The 14,570-nt window shown below is 37.2% G+C and overlaps 1 protein-coding gene across 2 annotated transcripts in view; it reads right to left on the bottom strand.

Annotated features, from left to right (window-relative positions):
• LOC139936126 (short transient receptor potential channel 4-like) overlaps window positions 1-14,570 on the bottom strand; it is a 72,958-nt gene that overhangs the window by 20,623 nt on the left and 37,765 nt on the right. For both annotated transcript variants that reach the window (XM_071930859.1, XM_071930860.1), the window contains exon 2: window positions 10,774-10,888. The gene's annotated coding sequence lies outside the window, so the exon portion shown is untranslated. The remainder of the gene's footprint in view (window positions 1-10,773; window positions 10,889-14,570) is intronic.

The following is a 14,570-nucleotide window of genomic DNA, read 5'->3' as shown; positions in this document are numbered from 1 at the left end:
TTTACTGTGCACAAATTGTGCACAAAGGAACCTTTTTAGAATGTTCCAATTTATATGTTTATCGATTAAGCTCTACATTTCAATACCAATATATTTTTCTCTGATATTATTCCAATATACTGTGTTTAAATCGATTACAATCTGTTTGAACTGAGCAGCTACATTTGCTTTGCGTCAGTTACTCATGCGTGACTTTGATTATGAACTACACCATGTTCGATTGAAGTTCACGACAAACATTGAAAGTGTGATGTAGTTCAGGCCTTATATGGCTAGTCATTAGATTTAATTTCAAACAAAACATGCAAAATGAGACTGAGTTTGAAACGAGAGTCCGAAATGGATCAATGTTGAATATTGACATTCGTCCAGTATATCTGATGTACATAGCATCCCTTCATTAAATATTAACTTTGCATAAGCAAGGTGTTGATATGAAAGTAATACGAAACATATCTGGTTGTTATATAACAAGTTTGAATGTGTTAAAGTATTAACATAGACATGATGCAATAATACACAGGCCGTCTGTTTAATGACACCGGACACCTTTGGTAATTATCAAAGACCAGTATTCTCCTTCGATGCATTACATTACACATTTGTGACAATTAGACACAATTGGTCAACGGAGTTGCAAAAGGATGATGAAAGAAAAACAAACTTTCTGCACCAGTGTGCTTACATGGGTATAACCAGTCTTCAGGCCTGAAGTTGTTAAACAATTTGAGTGAGAAGTTACCAAGTAAGTTTTTTTTGCAAACATGTGTAATGAACAATAGTGTCCAGGCCTTTAAAAAGTCACCAATCAAATATCTATATTTTTGTTAAAATAAATCATGGACAATATGGGTACATGATTCCAAAATATTTTAGTGTCAGGGAAAATGGGTTATTGTGGTATTGTCCATTGATTGCAGGTATTCCTCTCTCCTCGCAGCCTCTGCTGCTTCAAATAAATGAACATGTTCAAAATTGAAGGGACGCGCCATCCAGAGGAACATGGATGAGCAATTATCACCATGACACTTAAGGGACGCGTGCGCCATCAATTTGAGCAACAGGGATGAGAACAATGATAAGAATAGCTGTCGAGAAAACCAACACTAGACCAGCTTTAAATTCATTCCGTATCCCGCATCCTTCAAATGGCACATGCCCATTAATGGGTTTGCCGCTTCATGCGTAAGGCAGCAGTAAATATTTACACGACCACTTGAGTGTGAACCTCTTATGGCGAAATAATACCGAATATGATTTTTAAAAGTATTATCCCGTTCACACTTCAGCATTATATAAAGCAGTCTATGTGAAACAAAGGTAACTATTCTCAGAATAAAGTTTCATTCGTGATGTCGGTGAACATTTTTGTAAAAAGACTTCATATTATTATAAACACTCTCCCGTGTCTTATGTAGAGTTTAAATAATTGCTTCATGTTACATTTTTATTTATTTATTTATTTATTATTTTAAGAGCCACGACCCGTTAAGTGGATTTTTTGCTCTATCGACCGCAAACATGGCATTGAATGAGTCGAAATACATTAACGGATCGTCCATTTAGATGACAAACAATAAAGTAATGTGTTTCAACTGCATATTAATTTGTTTTGCAACATTAAAATGCACCAGAGGTTCGTGTAATAGTTCCAGGGAAGAGTTGGTCACGAACACATGACATCAAACTTAAAACAACACTCTATAGCCAGAATCTTAACTGTAGGGACTTCCAAAACATACACAGCCTATTTTTACACATGCGTATTATTTGGTTTTGTATGTTTCGCCTTTGTGATGTTTACTAATTGTCTGTTTTTTTACAAACGAAATGCTTCACCCACATCGGGAGGCTAGCATGCACGTGCCGTGATTAACCTTTTCATTTTTGTTGAAGACAGGCTTTTTTATCCATAAGACTCGATCAAAATAAAATTCACTGCAAACAGGCTGACTCGGCTTTCGGTCTCCGTGCAACATTTTGCATATGCAGCGAGCAGGCTAGTCCACATACCGGTGTGGCGGTTTCAGTCTTCCGCCGTGTTCAGTTTTCCGGGTGACGTAGTCGGACATATCATCACGTTGTTCGAACGGTTTTAGCTTTCCGGCGTGTTCAGTTTTCCGGGTGACCTGTCAGATACCGCCGCGAGTACCCTGGCGAGTACTGTAGTTCTCTCAGCAGTGACCCCAAATTGTTTATATTACGATTCTTTTCTGTGTAGTCACATTATCTCTTGCCCCACTCTTTACATGTATTCATGGGTACAACTTTAGGCAGGTCACACTCTGCTTGCATATAAAAAAACTCATACGATCCACGCGTTTGCCGCTAGTTGTACTCGACTCGTGGACGCCGCCATGACAGCTACCGGAGGGTAACGGACGACTCAATACGGCACTAAAAATGGACTACTTTCGCTTGCTGTACGCAGGCATCGCATGACGTAATGCTACCGTATTTGATCATTCGGAAAACTGAACACAGCGGAAAGTTGAAACCGCCACACCGGCAAAGAATTCTTACTCGCGGCGTGAGACTGCATGTATGCGGTGACACCATGTAAAATCTCTTTTGTGAGTTGTGGAGGCTCTGAAAAGAGTCGGTTTGTACTGATCGACGGTTCGGTCATTGGCTCTGACCGTCCTCTGCAGAGCAGACGAGTTGTCATTATGATGTTTGAATGCAGTGGACACTATCGGTTTTACTCAAAAAATGTATAAGCATAATATAACCTGTCTTGGTAACGAGTAATGGGGAGAGGTTGATACTATAAAACATTGTGAGAAACGGCTCCCTCTGAAGTAATGTAGTTTTCGAGAAAGAAGTAATTTTCCACGGATTTGATTTCAAGACCTCGGATTTAGAATTTTAGGTATCGAAATCAAGCATCTGAAAGCAAACAACTTCGTGTGGCAAGGGTGTTTTTTCTCTCATTATTGTCTGGCAACTTCCACGACCGATTGAGCTCAAATTTTCACAGGTTTGTTAATTTATGCATACTGTCGAGATACACCAAGTGTGAATGCTAGTCTTTGACAATTACCAATCGTGTCCAGTGTCTTTAACAATGTAATATTTTGCTTAAAAAGTATGATTCATCTTCAGATGTAGTTTGTGCACTTTATGATAAAATTGGCGTTTAATGAAGAAAACAATCCACAGGCAAACAATTTTGCTTTTAGTCATTGGAAACTTTCACACGAGCAAAATATTTATCACACCAAAATATACGAGAGATCCTCAGCAATAATTAAAACAGGTTGGGTAGTTCTTCCAGACACGCTGTTTCAGCACGATTCATTGATCACCAGCCAGCCACGGTCGGACAGATAAACAAGGTGAAGATGCGGGTAGGCATTGTTAGGCAATGTTACACGCACACGCATCCACCTTCGGTAAACTTTATCAGTAGACCTTAACTAACCCCTCCCCCACATCTCCCTCCCCCTTCAGTTTCATTTTCAATCCACGCAGTGTCACAAAATCAATTCAGCACAACACGTTATCATGGCTCAAGCTACCATTTGTTTTGGACTTTAGAAATGCAATACGGACGTGGAAGTGATCCAAATGCCACAGTGTCAAAAATTCTTCTAAAAGGGCGAAACCGAATTAACTAATGAATGTACAAACAACTTTTAAAACACTAAGTGGTCATTTCGTTCCGTCCTTAAAACCAAAAACTAAATGTCACATAAACATAATGGGCAAAAGCTCTTCCGAAAGGTTATCAGATTTAATGAGATCCTGTCAGTATTAAATTTCATGTGCTAAAGCTGATTTGTAAAACAGAGGAGTAATCGTCAGAAGAAAATTGTTGAGAGATTGTCAAATATTGACAGAGGCCCGTTGTGTTGTTTAATTACAAGACGGTGACGGAACAAGAACGAGGCGACGACATCGCAAGGACACACGACTCAGGAACGAGAATTGATTTGTTATGTTCAACAGCAAAGGAAAGCATTACTTTAAACATGACTGTTTAGGGTCTAAATACGAAGTATGTGTTGCGCTTGCGGGATAACATTGTCCTGCCTCAAGCTTCAAGGGCTACCCTCTAGCAGCGAATGTTAACTACCCCATCAAACATGTTTTCGTATTCTTCCTAAAATGGGTTGAAGTTTAACAGGTGTGCTACTTGTATTCCACTCATTATTAGTTTATCTACAGGGCCTTACTTTCAAGCAGTACTTTCTGAGTTTGGTTGGTAACCCATTTAAGATATCTCCAAGTCAATAAAATATCCGGCTAAAAATGAGAGTAAAATTTTAAAAACAAAATGAGAAGGTCATGGTAATGACTGCAGGGAGGCGCAACTATACTTATAACACTACCTATCATAAACAAATAAAGCGACATTGAAACGACTGGTATAACCGACATTTGTAGCTTATATATAAAGGGTATGCCTAAACACTTAAAGTTTAAATAACAGATGTGAGATTATAATCCAAAGTATTGCCTTCATAAAGATCAGCCAAACACTTTACAAGCAGTTATATAAACACATCAACAAAAGTAAGTCCCCCCCCCCCCCCTCAACAATTCATCATAACATCGTAAGGTAATACCGATACAACTAATTAAGAAATAATTCTATGACATGTTTCCTAAGTGCTGTTAATTAGTTGTAATGGTAAAATGTTTTACCTTACGATGTTATGACGAACTGTTGAGGGGGAGACTTACTTTTGTTGATGTGTTTATATGGATAAAAAAGACCAATTGTAGATATTAAGAGTCAGTTCAGGTAAATAATTGACATAGTTGCTCACGGTCAAAAAATGAATTTTTTTTATACTTTGTGGGTGGAAGGGCCTTGGGGTGCAAGTAAACAAAATTGCATTTTCAATTCCATATATAGCCCGTTGCCATGGTTACGGCTCATTTTGTTTTTTGGCCATTTTAGGCCGATTTTGGGGTCTGAAAAACTGGATTTTAGCTCATATTTACAACTCCACCCCACCAAAATGCAAAATTATTTCAAAAAACCTTTTATATCACTGCAAAGTATCATCCTTGGCCTTCCTTGAGAAAAAAAATTATTGCTTTAAATATCACCCTTGTGCTATTTTTGCATCATGCATTACAGTATGTTTTTAGAACTTGCAAAATCAACATTTTTACCCTATTTTTGGACCCCAAAATGTCAACTTGCCAGGGGTCTCAGAAAATTCTCCTTTCGGCTGTGATTAGGGCAAACATTGGTCTTTCCATATCTGGTGTCAAAAACTTGGGCAATTGTATCCTGTTGTGACAGTACTGCCTCAAAACTAGACTTTTTTCCCAAAAACGTGAAAAATGCCTTTTTAAGGGTCTTTTCACATAGTATCAATAAACGTGTCCACGGTAAAAAATAAGGAACATTTTTCTTATACTTTGTGAATGGTAGGGACCTGGGGTCCAAATAAACAGCATTTACATTTCAAATCATAATATAACACGTTGCCATGGTAACAGTTTATTTGTTTTTAGGCCACTTTAGGCCGATTTGGGGGTCTGAAAAACTGTTTTTTAGTTAATATTTACAACTCCACCCCACCAAAAACCAAGCATATTTATGAAACCTTTTCCATCACTACAAATTATCATCCTTGGCTTTACTTGAGACAAAAAATTATTGCTATAAATTTCACCCTTGTGGTGTTTTAAGATCGTGCATTAGAGTATGTTTTTAGAACTTGCAAAATCAACATTTTTACCATATTTTTTGCCCTCAAAATTTCATTTTTGCAGGGGTCTCAGAATATTTTCCTTTCGGTTTTGATCAGGGCCAAAACTTGTCTTTTTATTTCTTTTAAGAAAAACCCGGGCAATTGCATCCTGATGCAACAGAACTGTTTCAAAAATAAACCCTTTTCCCCGAAAACATATATAGAGAAATGCATTTTGAAATATTTGCTTAAATTTGAATTTATAACATTAAGAAGTTAGTAATAATTCCATCAATCTGGCAGCTTTTCATAAGCACTCTGTAGGCTTAGTGCATTACCAAACATTGATCAGGACTTGTTAATGACCTAAATCTTAGAATTTGCCCCGGCCCCACCCCGGCCCCGGCCCAATCATATTTCTTGACATTGCATAAAAAAATAAAAAAGTTTTGTGAACAGCGCCTCTTTTTTGAAAGTCACATTTTTTAATTTCCCGTGCACATCAAGAAAGTTTGTACTGTCTTAATTTATTATTGGTCCTCGGAATATTTCCCCTTTGGTTGTGATTGGGCTATCATTATGGTTTGCATGTCTGCTGGGGAGAAACACTTTGGTTTATTGTATCCTATTGTGACACTTCTGCCTCAAACATGGTAATTTTTCCAAAAACAATAAAAATGCATTTGGAAGTTATCCCTTAGTTTGAATTATTAAAAACCAAAAACGAGCATGATTGTTAAAAAAATATGGCACTGTTTCCATGTTCTTTAAGTAACATATAAAAAGTTTATAACCATGCTTTGCCACTGAGAGTTCTTGTTTTGTCATGACTACTTTACCTAGTTGTACAGGTATGATTCACATTGCAAGAAGAGAAGTAGTGCGATGAGCATTCTTTACTATTCTTGTTTATACATTTGTACATGGCCTTTTAACAGTCTTCTTGGTCCCCTGCTCGCTACCAAACTAAACATTTTCATCCCTATCAGAACAAAGAGGCTCTAAAAGTGAGCAAGTACTGTGTCCAAATTCACCTGCTTTGGCCTTCTGTAAGCAGTTCCCCCAACCATGGTGGGGTTCCTTTCAGTTGTACTGTTGCAAACAATAAAAGAGTTCAGCAGGTAATGTTTGACAATGTTTTTTGTTGATCGTGTCACTGCAAATGCATCTTGTTGAGCAGGTGCAAGTATTTACAACTTCTATCCGTGTTGTTTCATTAAAGGAACACACGTTGCCTTGGATCGGTCGAGTTGGTCTTTGAAAAGTGTTTGTAAACGTTTATTACAAAATGCATATGATTAGAAAGATATTTTAAAAGTAGAATATAATGATCCAGACAAGTATCACTCAAAAACATCTTTCTAGACATGCATTTTATAACAAGCGGTTACAAACGCATTTCAAAGACCAACTTGACCGATCCCTGGCAACGTGTTCCTTTTAAATGATCTCTTACGCTCGTCATGCAAATCGTTAGTATCATTGTTTTTAATAAGATCTTGGCAAATTTTTCCAACACTTTTAAGCAGGCTTTTTAATTTCCCACATTTGTGTTGGACATGATTGGATGCTCCAAACCATCTGCCTCAAGCACAGAAACTACATTGTTTATGATCTCTATCTCTATGAAAAGTTTTACATTTGGTAGCAGGCAGGGACCAAGGAGAGTAGGCCCTGTATTAAAGACAACTTGTAAAGAATGCTCATCGCACTCTACTTGCAATGGGAATCATACCTGTACAATAGGTAAAGTAGCCAAATCAAGAACTCTCAGTGGCAAAGCATTGGTTATGGTTTGGTTGGATACCATTATGTTTAAATAAAAACTTTGTATTCATTACTCAAAGGGCATGGAAACAGTGCCAGATTTTTTAACAAGCATGCATTGTTTTTGGAAAAATTACTATACTTAAGGCATGATCAGTCACAACAGGATACAATAAACACAGTGTTTCTACCCAGAAGACATGAAAACACCAATAACAACCGAAAGGGAACACTTTAAAAAAAAGAGGCGCTATTCACAAAACATTGTTTTATGCAATGTCAAGAAATATATGATTGGGGCTGGGCAGGGCAAATTGTAAAATTAAGGTCATCAACAGTTCCTGATCAATGTTGGGTAATCCACTAGTGCTTAGGAAAAGCTGCGAGATTGATAGAATTATTACTTTTTAATGTTAGAAATTCAATATGAAGAAAAAACAATTCAAAATGCATTTTTCTGTTTGGGGAAAAAAGTCTATTTTTGAGACAGTACTGTTAACATCAGGATACACTTGCCCAAGTTTTTCTTACCAGAAATAAAAAAGACAAATTTTGGCCCTGATCAAAACCGAAAGAAAAATATTCTGAGACCTCTGAAAAAAATGAAATTTTGAGGGCAAAAAAATATGGTAAAAATGTTGATTTTGCAAGTTCTAAAAACATACTCTAATGCACGTTCTAAAAATAGCACAAGGGTGAATTTATAGCAGTATTTTTTTGTCTCAAGTAAAGCCAAGGATGATACTTTGTAGTGATGTAAAAGGTTTTATGAAATATTTTTGTTTTTGGTGGGGTGGAGTTGTAAATATTAACTAAAAAAACAGTTTGTCATACCCCAAGATCGGCCTAAAGTGGCCTAAACACAAATGAACTGTTACCATGGCAACGTGTTATATTATGATTTGAAATGTAAATGTTGTTTATTTGGACCCCAAGTCCCTACCATCCACAAAGTATAAGAAAAATATTCCCTTTTTTTTACCATGGACACGTATTTCGATATTATGTGAAAAGACCCTTTTTTCACGTTTTTGGGAAAAAAAGTCAAGTTTTGAGGCAGTACTGTCACAACAGGATACAATTGCCCAAGTTTTTGACACCAGATATGGAAAGACCCATGTTGGCCCTAATCACAGCCGAAAGGAAAATTTTCTGAGACCCCTGGCAAGTTGACATTTTGGGGTCCAAAAATAGGGTAAAAATGTCGATTTTGCAAGTTCTAAAAACATACTGTAATGCATGATGCAAAAATAGCACAAGGGTGATATTTAAAGCAATAATTTTTTTTCTCAAGGAAGGCCAAGGATGATACTTTGTAGTGATATAAAAGGTTTTTTGAAATAATTTTGCATTTTGGTGGGGTGGAGTTGTAAATATGAGCTAAAAACCAGTTTTTCAGACCCCAAAATCGGCCTAAAATGGCCAAAAAACAAAATGAGCCGTAACCATGGCAACGGGCTATATATAGAATTGAAAATGCAATTTTGTTTACTTGCACCCCAAGGCCCTTCCACCAAAAAAGTATAAAAAAAATTCATTTTTTGACCGTGAGCAACTATGTCAATTATTTACCTGAACTGACTCTTAAATCATGAACTACCTTATATCCGGACCCATCAGGGTTTGTTGTCGCTCTCCGTTCTTCGCCAAATTGATATCCAAGAAAAAGGCACTGACAAAAAGGTTGCCACCTTTTAGCTGACATTATCGGCCATTGCATTGATTGACAGAATAATTTACAGATTTGCTTTCTGCTGAGTTTAGGATTCGTATGGTCATTTATTATTTCAATGATTTTGAGGTTTCCATCTGAAAACCCAGTCCACGTCGAAGATTTACAATGTCCATGCCCACAACACAGACATTGTACACTCTAAAAACTAAAGAGTTGAATCCAACACTTCCATGAGTTCTGTAAGTGACTACACTTTCGAAGTGTTAAATCCAGCATTTTTAAAGTATTCTGTCACCAATTTAAGTGCCAGTTTAACGTTTAAAAAGCTGATCCTACAATACCAAGGAATATTTTTGGGAAATGCTGAAATAACACTTAAATTGTTGAATAAACCCAATTACGTTGGATCAAAAACTCAAAATGCTAGATTTAACAAACAAAACGCTGGATCCAACACTTTCAAAGTGTAGTCACTCACCGAATTTATGCAAGTGTTGGATTCAACTATTTAGTTTTTAGAGTGTAGTGCTCTTTTATTTTTAATGTGGCCGCCGAATTCATTATTTGTTGTCACAAGTTGTCTTTATAATGTAGTGTTTATTGAAAGTCTAATAAATCGCCGTTGTATAAATTTGCAAAAAAAAAAAAATATGCTATTCGTTTTAAAATTGGTATCTCCTCTGTGCATAGCTGTTATTTATTGTAATATTCTCGGTTCACATGTCAAGCAATATATGTGTTAAATTATGTTTGTTGGACATGTAATGAGGCTCCTGGTTGACATACCCAGGGGTCTGACGTCATAATGGCTCTATTAGTAGGGCAGCTGTCTGCTCCCTAACAATATGGATTAACAAGGGTAATAATAATAATAATAATGTAAGGCGCTTTCAGAGAAATTTCAGCTTGATAAAAACCGCATAATAAAAACATCTCCTTTCTAGCCTATTATATGAACCACATACAAAGACGTTGTGTGCTTCGATATTTGTAAATGGGTTATGTTGTATCAAAGGGTGTAAGTTCGCTTCGTATCGTCAATGAAGTTTCTTTACGGCATAATTGGATATGTGTTTCTTAATTATCACGGCCTTTTCGCTGACCTAGACAGAGTTTTAAAAAAGTTGTTTATTTCAAAAATATCCTCAAAATCGAATAAACAATAAACGAGGTAAAGAGTCCGTCCTGTGCACCTTAATGTCCCTTTGTATTGAGCCCCAATCACGACGGATGTGTACCATTAAGAGCCACAGTGAAAGTTTTTAAATTATTAAAGACAGTGGACACTATTGGTAATTGTCAAAGACTAGTCTTCACAGTTGGTGTATCTCAACATATGCATAAAATAACAAACCTGTGAAAATTTTAGCTCAATCGGTCGTCGAAGTTGCGAGATAATAATGAAAGAAAAAACACCCTTGTCACACGAAGTTGTGTGCTTTCTGATGATTTATTTCGAGACCTCAAACTCTAAACTTGAGGTCACGAAATCAAATTCGTGGAAAACTACTTCTTTCTCGAAAACTACGTCACTTCAGAGGGAGCTGCTTCTCACAATGTTTTGTACCATCAACCTCTCCCCATTACTCGTAATCAAGAAAGGTTTTATGATGATAATTATTTTGAGTAATTACCAGTAGTGTCCACTGCTTTTAAAAGTGAGTGACAAGCACTTACCATTAGTTATTGATAAACTCCATACGGTGGGACAGAACGTTGATGTGTGCATACTAGTAGAACGGTGGTACTTCGTGGCTGGTATGTAGAAAACAATGAAATCACAAAAGCTTATCTGGAACAAACGGAAAAGTAAGCAGTCAGTAAACTCTAAAGCAAAACACAAGTGATTACAATTTGATATATAAGCATACTCTAATCAGAGGCTCAACATTACTGAGTTGAGACCTTCGAGACTCTGGCTTTTAGAGTCAATTTAGTGGGAGTGGAGTGAGTGGAGTACAAATGGTCGATGATTGCTCTTCACAGCGACTCAGGTTTAGCTACCAAATAATTGCAAGCTTCTCTTTATCACTTCCATGAAGCGGATCAATTTTGTTTCTTAACTTTCTGAATCAAGCAGACACGTCTATAACTTAATAGACACTCACCGACGTTACACTGTACACATTCTGTTGCACATTACGATTTGATTTGTACTTTGATACATATGTCACATTTAGATCGTATTTAGCTAGACAGAATAGCGGATGCAACAACGACTTTAACAAAAACCACTGCAGGAGATGCAACTGCAACAATAGCAGCAGCAACGATGACAACACTTTATAGGCTAGACAATATACAGAACGGCACCAATTTAGCAGAAACATCATCGGCAACATATCTAACAACGATAGCAAAACTATAGCAACGAAACCGAATACTGTCAATTTTACACAAGAGCAACTTAGCAAGGATCCCTCGCTAAATTTTAGCATGGTTGTTAAATGTTAACAAAAAGGACCTCATGTGAAAGGACACTTTTCAACAAGTTGTTTATAAAACGCATTTGAGAGTTTGCCTCAAGATTTTACGAACATTGACATCCTTTCTCACTACAGTACATTGTTTGTAAAACTTCACAACAGTGCTACAATTTAGCAAGAGACCCTTGCGAAGTTGCTTTCGTGTAAATAGGGTTTATTACATATTCACTCCACAGTCAACGATCACAGCACAACATCAACAACACCTCTTTGGAATCAACAACCATCTGCAACAACGTAGACTGTGCACACCGGCAACAAGCAATGCAGATTCAAAGAACCAGTATAGGATATTCATAATACAATATACTGTAATATACTAAATGACTTCTGCAATCAATATTTCAGATTATCACCTAACTGAGCAGAAATTGAATGTTCCTTACACATAACAAAGCCATTAGCGTTGGTCTTGTTGTACATACACTCGTTATGAAACAAATCGTGTAAACGTCGATATCTTACTAATTGACATCTCCAGTAATTCTAACATGTGGTTTAATCATTCGTTATGAAACAAATCATTTGTGTGTCGTGAACATATCTTACTAATTGACATATCCAGTAACTCTTTAACATGTGGTTATTCCTTCAAGGTCTTGAAGCACAACTGGAAGTTAAGGAAATCCTCTCTACGTTCCACGAGGCGAGGGGAATCCATGAGCAGAATGCAGCGTGTTTACAGTCAACATGCAGTGATTTCCGGACGTGTAGAGGCGTTCTGCTTCAGCGATAATCTTGTATTTGCCTGAGGCTAACCACCCGGTTCACAATTAAACATCGTTCTCGGAATCTTCTCTCAAGCATGAGTGTGTTTCCAACGCAATTTATTATCCACGGAGAACTTGGACAGGCAATAACGTCCACACAGAAACATATCGTATGAAAACAGCCAGCATAAAACAATTGACGATGGCAGCAAATTAATACATGTACGGGGTTATCACCCAAATGCGAGAAGACACAACGTGTGTGACTTATTATAGGAGAGTCTATGCTTGATGGATAGGCGTTTGATTCTTAACCAATAGGCAATTATTGTGCAGTGACATGAGTGATTACCTTCCATTGCGTCATGGTTTAATGACGATTGGTTAAACCTTAACGCAAATAGTCTACAAGTATTTAACGCTTTGCCGTAAATGACTGAGGTTTCACCTGAGTGTATAGGTCAAGACTAAGTCGATGGGTGGGGCTATGCAGCATTCAATACCGGTACGGCTCATATCATATGTAACCCCATACCTAATTGTAATACCAACCCACCAAATGAATCGCAACACTGTAGCCGAATTTAGTTCCGGACTTCTTTTATGTGCAATGTTGAGGTTTGATTCGAGTCAGGGCTACATTTAGGTACAATGTTGAGGTTTGATTCGAGTCAGGGCTACATTTAGGTACAACGTTGAGGTTTGATTCGAGCCTGGGCTACATTTAGGTACAATGTTGAGGTTTGATTTGAGTCAGGGTTACATTTAGGTACAATGTTGAGGTTTGATTTGAGTCAGGGCTACATTTAGGTACAATGTTGAGGTTTGATTCGAGTCAGGACTACATTTAGGTACAAAGTTGAGGTTCGAGATTAAGTGGGAGGAGGTTCCAAAGAGATACACCGTGGAAAATATCGACTACTGATGGGTGCAATGCAAAGGAATGCTGCTATACAAAACAAAGTATTTTCTCGTTTGACATCGGCACGGAGCAAAATAATGAGAGACGATCCAGTACCCTAACACATGTTTGGAATATTTATTTAAAGCATGTAGGTTGTTTATTTTAGCGATAGTTTCGTCCGCTACAATGCGAGACTGACAATGCTGCTTTACGTGCTCCACGTCACGGTGGCAATCTTCATCAAGATTGTGATCGTCTACAAAATTCTAAAATGTAAAAAAGGAAGAATGTAAACACTGGATGGATAGAACATAACTGGGGAGAAAAAGCCTCTTTCTTTTTATTCAGAATAATGCTTGGCAACTGAGCCTCATCTTCCCATATTGAGGTATTGTATTGAAGGTAATTTCGTCGTCGTTTTCGCTGTTGTCATCATTTTACAATTTTCATGATTATGTTCTACCTCATGTTGAACAAAACAAAACAAACAACCTTTTCCTGTGGTACACATTGTGTATCCAAGCTTTAAAAAAAATGTGTTCACTGCATTTATAATTTAGCGTCTCAAGTTCTACGTTTTCTATTTTTATACGACACTGGGGTCGATTTCACAAAGAGTTAGGACTCGTCTTATCTCGAGGTAGGACGAGTAACTCGTCTTAACTTAGGATTAATCTTAAGGTCCGCATGCTACAGTGCAGGGTTGGGACTCGTCCTAAATCCTAAGAATAATCTTAAGTTAGGAAAGGTTTTGTGAAATCGACGGCTGGACACCTTTGGTAATTGTCAAAGAACAGTCTTCTCTCTTGGTGTATCTCAACATATGCACAAAACAACACACCTGAGCTCAATTGGTCGTCGAAGTTACTAGATAATAACCAGTGGCGTAACTAGACATTTTCATTTGGTGGGGCAAGTGGGGGCAAAGATTAAATTTGGGGGGGGGGGGGGGCCAAAGAAGTGCAAGATTATTATTAAATGTGTTAACTGATATATAGTTGATACACACCAATGCAGTTCTAAAACAGTCTACATAGTCAGCAGGTAACAAAAGATTGCGAAAACAACAACATCTTAGAGAACTTGTCATTTTGTATAAGATAAAACTTTTTGACTGTATAAAAGGATTAAATTACCAACTGTGGTCACCAAGTACCAACTTAGAGTTGTACACGGCATTCTCAAATAGGCTTTGTGGGTGTGTAAATACCCAAAACATAATAATATTAGGCCAAGTAAAAATAGAAAAATAGAAATGTTTAGCGTCCCCGCCCGCTTCCTTTTTACAGGACACCTCTTTTTTTTCTTAATTTTTTTTTATGCAAATTTTTTTTGTTTTTGTTTTGAAAAAGGGTTATTTTAAATGATCTCAGC

The sequence above is a fragment of the Asterias amurensis genome, chromosome 4 (genome assembly GCF_032118995.1).
Source record: "Asterias amurensis chromosome 4, ASM3211899v1".
NCBI classification, from domain to species: Eukaryota; Metazoa; Echinodermata; class Asteroidea; order Forcipulatida; family Asteriidae; genus Asterias; species Asterias amurensis.
This window is presented reverse-complemented; position numbering and strand designations above follow the sequence as displayed.